Here is a 5,581-nt window from a genome sequence, read left to right on the forward strand (position 1 = left end):
GCGTTAATGTGTAGCTGACGTATAAAAAACGTTTAGTGACGTCATCAGCCTCTCCGGAGGCTGATGACCTCGCAGACGCTTCAGATAACTGATGCGATGCAACTATTTCTCTCCGCCAGGTAGGCTTCAAGGCCATCTACAGCCTCTGTGCTGTTTCTCTGCATCTCCAAAGAACTGCTTAGCTCAAGCCTTTTCTTCTTCGGAAGTGAACGTGGCAATAAGCTCATCATTAACCTCTTACAGTTTTGCTAACGCATGCTAAAGGTCACAAATGATTGAAATTAGCTCTGTTCTACTACCTCTATTGTCCATCAGCACGGAAGCTGCTCTGTGAACACTTGCCAGGACGCTGAGGAACCTGCCACGTTTCTGTTTCAGCTCCGTAACCGACACTGTGGGCAGACGACAGACAAACAGTAGAGCGCAGAAACAATGAAAATAACGTAACAGTAGTGTGTTTCACCATTTAGCGTCAATGCCAGAATCTTGTGTTTCAGGAATGTTCTATTCAAAACAGGAGCATGGAATCTATCTGAACCACACTGCTGCTCTGTCAACTCCTACCAAGGTCGTGCGACAGACTGTTGCCAGCAGGCTTACAAAACTGGAACAATTCAGCAAATGAGAAAACTCAGAAAACCGATTTGTACGCCAGCACTGGCTGTAGTGACAATATCACGCGACCTGTGCCACAGAAAAATGATTCAACACAGAAGCATGGAATCTATCTGAACCACACTGCTGCACTGTCAACTCCTACCAAGGTCGTGCGACAGACTGTTGCCAGCAGGCTTACAAAACTGGAACAATCCAACAAATGGGAAAACTAAGCGAACCGCCACAGAAAAATGGAGAACATTGAAACCGCAAACCATAATGCAAAGCCTTCACACCCGGATGCGGGTCCCAACAATCCTTCTTTAATTTCGAGCATGCATGTGCACATTACGAGCTTGCATCATAACTTGGCTGAGTGTGTTGCACTGAAGGTGGAATAAAATGGCAACTTAACCCGGTTCATGGGAGATAATTGGTGCATGTTAGGGGGCAGAAATGCATGTGGACACAAGTCAACAACTTTGAAACTGCCATCGACGGTGGAGAAGGACTGTGAGACATCTGTACTTTCTCTTACATACTTTTGCTTCAAAGGTTTCCTACTTGATACTTTTTCCAAAGCTTTTCACAAAGCTTTACGAAGCTTTCTGCAAAGCTTTCCTAGTATCGCCCTTAATGGAACAGGCGGCCTCCAGCGACGCATGCCAAATATCGCAGTACTCGCCACATCATCTGACCCCGAAGTAAGAGGGTTCACTGCGATACACTAGCGGCCGCACGGCGAGGTGGCGCCACTTGCCGGTAGTTCTCGCTGCTCCATCTATCGACGCTGTTCGCGTGCCATCTACGGATCACGCAAAGGCAACCATTATGCACGCGGCAGTGTGTTTCTTCAGTGTGTGTCCCAGCGTGCCCCATTGACTAACGGCGCAGCGTTCACTAAGTCATTCGCCACTGACGTATACAACATAAGGCCATAGGCGCAGGAACTTTTCAAAAAGTGGGGGGGCCAAGCTGCATCCGGAACTTTTTCTGGAAAGCAAGCACGATGACCGGGGTGAGGGGTGGGGTAGAGATGGAGGTTATTATCGTTTTTCATTCAAATGTCATTGCTGTTTTGCTAGATATGTACCTAGAGTTGTTTCTCACTGGTGCACAATTTTGCCTGTTCGACTCACCTACGTTATTCGGCAAATAAGGCAGCTCAGCTTCCCAGAATTATTCGTCCAATAGAACATTGTCTTTCTTGGGAAGGCGCAATTCCACGTACGGGTAGGCATATTGGGTCTTTGAGAAGGCATTTGCTTCCACATGTAATTGCCGAAATGCTGCCCAGACATTGGTTGGTAAGACATTTTTAAAGCGAAGCGATGGCTCACAGTGCGACGAATTTTTTACTCGCCTTCATTTCGCTGGCTGGTTTTCAAGAGACCCTCCTGTCATATGTTCGTTACCTGGGCCCTGCTACATTCCGTCGGCGGCGGCCACTGCCCTGGGCCGGCTGTCTCCCGCATGACTGACTGCGAACTGATCGCATCGCTGCTTTAATGTATATTTCTGGATCAGCATTACCACTTATTCGTCTCTGAAACATATGCTAGACACCTGCAACAGAATATTTTTCCGATTTATCTTTCCTATCACCACACCACTGCAGAAAAACCCTCCGGAAAGCTGCCTGCCTTAGGTAAAAATTCGCCCAACGGACATTTTATTGCCCATCATTCAACGAAGACTACTTGATTTGCTTTTGTGTGTAGGCAGTGGCGTAGCCAGAGCCTAGTCAAGGAGGAACACGTGGTTTAAAAAAGCCCCTATTATGGTGACCTCCCCCCTCCCCTATAGAATCCCTGGGTATAGTTTGCTTCTAACAAGGGAAATGGTATTCTTCGTTTTATCGCTATATTTACTTTGTAACCAGAACAGCAAACAGAAGCTTACGTGAGACCAATGCATTTTGCAGTCAATTAATTAAAAAGCAGGCGTTGAACGACCGCATGAAATAAATCACCGGCGCCTTTAATTTACAATGGTTTAGTAAAATCTTTCTAAAACAATAGAATTCAGATTAGCCAAAATTTGTATCTGAGTTCTACAGACATCAAGCGCATCACAAAGGTACATTGTAGATCGATATGTTTGATTGCAGTTTGAAGATGGAAATTGTGTTGTAGATCGAGTGGTCATGTAGATCGAGTGGTAGAATAGAGCTAACTTCCATCAGTTCTGACCTGTAGCATCTTTTAGAAAAGCTGTAAGAAGTTAATGATAAGCTTATTGCCGCGTTCACTTCCGAAGAAGACAAGGCTCAAGATACGCAGTCTTTCGAAGATGCAGGGAAGTAGCACGAAGAGGCTGTAGGTGGCACTGAAGCATACCTGGCAGAGAGAAATAATGATCCTTTGTCAGTGATCCTTCCTTGCATCGCATCAGCTTTCTCAAGCGTCTGCGAGGTCATCAGCTTCTGGAGAGGCTGATGACGTCACTAAACGTTTTATACGTCAGCTACACATTAACGCCCCTGCGGCCGTCAGCTGTACATGGACTCCCCTGCTGACGTCACCTGTACATATATTGTCGTGTTTTGGCAGAGCCACTGCTCCCAGCTGCCGTATGCTTACATGTCTGCGGCGCGGGAATTGCATTGTTCTATTGCTGAGCGTGATGGTTCCATCGAGAACTGGCAGGACTGCGTCTGAAAATGTCGCAGACACTAGCAAAATGCATTGTGTAACTGTTCACCTTTACCTGCTGGTATAATGACCAGGGACGTAATGTTCATGTCCGCGTTATGTTGTCGGTACCTGCATGTGTTGCAGGGGTCTGAATTACATTAATCGTGCGTGTGCAATCCACACAGGCCTAAAACGCAGCCAATTTAATGCGCGGTGTTCTAACGACCCCAAAATTGTGTTGTGTAAGAATATATGCCACGCAGTGCTTTCCTCTGTTGGATATAAATCCTGCACTGGCAAGCAATAGATTAAAAGAAGTGCTCCACATTTAGGTGGGGATTTGGACTTAAACAGCCAACTGAAGACCTTAAGGTGCTGTTCACAATCCTGCCCTTCCTAAGAACCAAGCCCCTTATGCTATTGAGTTAAACGCTCACGAAACTGGGGAGAGCATTTCAACGTCACCTTGGATCTTGTGACGTCATAAGAACGTCATTCATATCCTGCCATGCCATAAGCCATTCAGCGATTAAGACAAAACAGTCTAGCTGTTCATATCTGGCATTCGTTAGCGCAACTTTCAGTCATAACGGCCGTCAACTGGCTCTCAATCAATGTAGTGCCATGTACGATGACACAATAAAACCATGACGCATTGTGAAGCATATCTACTTAACGGAGGATGGTGCTGTCTGGAGCAGTCCTTTCCACTTCAAAAGTATGCCAATAGTTACAAGTCAGCTTGTTCCATCACATCTGATGCTTGTTTCACCATTTTCAAATGTGAATCATTGCCTTTAAAATGTATACCAATAGGTAAAAATAAGCTTGTTCCATCATATATTGTGCTTGCTCCACTGTAAACATACCCTTAGAGGCCTATTTATATTATGACCTCCCACTGCGCTGCTGAGACAGGTGGTGGTATATATTCACCCTTTTTAAGACCTCAGCCACTCTAGTTCCTGAGCCAAGTGCCCCTGAAAATGGGGCAAGTATTTTAAAGTCACCTTGACATTTGTAGCGTCAAAATAATGTCATTCAAATCTTGTCATTCCGTGAGCCATGCAGCGACCCAGGCAAAAAAATAATAAATGCCGAGCCGCTCATATCTGACATTAGTTAGCGCGATTTCCAGTATCATTATGACTGGACAGTATCATATGACTATGACAGTCATAATGATCGTCAGTTGACCCCGAATGAATGTCTAAGGTACGATGAAGTAATTAAGCCGTGACGCATTAAAGATTTTATGTACTAAACGGAGAATTGTGCTCTCTGGAGAAGCCCTTCCCGCTTAGCAGTATACCAAAAATTATAAGTGAGCTTGTTTCATCACATCTTACTTAAATATTTTTGAATATGAAACATTATCTTTAAGAAGCATATAAATAGCCATAAGTGAGTCTGTTTCATTATATCTGATGCCTACTACAATATCCTAAGACATGAAAAATTCCCTCCAAAGCTTCTTTCTATTTAACCTATCACTGTCCTCCGCAGACAGGTGATGGAAGCATGATCACATACATCACATCACCACATCGTCGGCATTGTTGCGTGCTCTGTAGCAGCAGCTGGAGCTTTAACGCGAAACATACGCATGTAACACGGGTGGCATTGCGGGCCGGACACATGCGTTTTGGTGCGGAATTGACAGCAGAGTCAAACTCAGCCAAACATGCATCGGCCGGGAATCGAACCCGGGCCGCCCGCGTGGCAGGCGAGCATTCTACCACTGAACCACCGATGCCTGATGGACATGGGTTTGGATCACAGAGCGTGTGGGGGGGGGGGGGGTGGTATTGAAGGGGGAGGGCAATTGTGGGTCAATTTCCCTCACCGAAATTCTTGCGATGCTCGAATGGCGTAAGCTATGGTGCTGTTGTTTCATTCGCTTGATTTCCCAAATCAGCAATTTTGCCCGCTCCTTGCCATTCTCGAGCACCAGTTTGGGCATCATGGGACTCGGCCATGGCTCTCTCCCCCCCCCCCCTTGCTCCGGCGTCAAGAAAACACCTGTATGCGGCCAGTTGCGTTCGGTAGTCTGTACCCACGCATTACGTAGTGGCCGTAAGTTTGATATACCCTTCGGGTAGAAGGGGAGATAGACCCACCAGACCACGGTTGTCCAATTTGCAATCTTTTGAGTGGCCCACATCCCTCCCCCCCCCCCCCCCCCTGAGCGATGAGCTTGTCGCCCGCAACCTTTTGGAGACAAAGTACAAGCTGAGCATTTAAAGTGGAAGGTTAAAATTATGTCAATTTTAAAGATGTTTTCTGTTTATCCCTTTAGAGGTAAAAGGAGCAAAGAAGATGAAAGCTTCCATGTTGCGCTCAGTGCA

General features: G+C 46.1%; 1 non-coding gene across 1 annotated transcript; it reads right to left on the bottom strand.

Moving 5' to 3' along the window:
• Positions 1-4,918: 4,918 nt before the first annotated feature.
• Positions 4,919-4,989, bottom strand: TRNAG-GCC (transfer RNA glycine (anticodon GCC)). The gene has a single exon. It is a non-coding gene; the product is annotated as a tRNA-Gly (tRNA).
• Positions 4,990-5,581: the final 592 nt, after the last annotated feature.

The sequence above is a fragment of the Pollicipes pollicipes genome, unplaced genomic scaffold, assembly GCF_011947565.3.
Source record: "Pollicipes pollicipes isolate AB1234 unplaced genomic scaffold, Ppol_2.1 Scaffold_6052;HRSCAF=7182_pilon_pilon_pilon, whole genome shotgun sequence".
Lineage (NCBI taxonomy): Eukaryota > Metazoa > Arthropoda > Thecostraca > Pollicipedomorpha > Pollicipedidae > Pollicipes > Pollicipes pollicipes.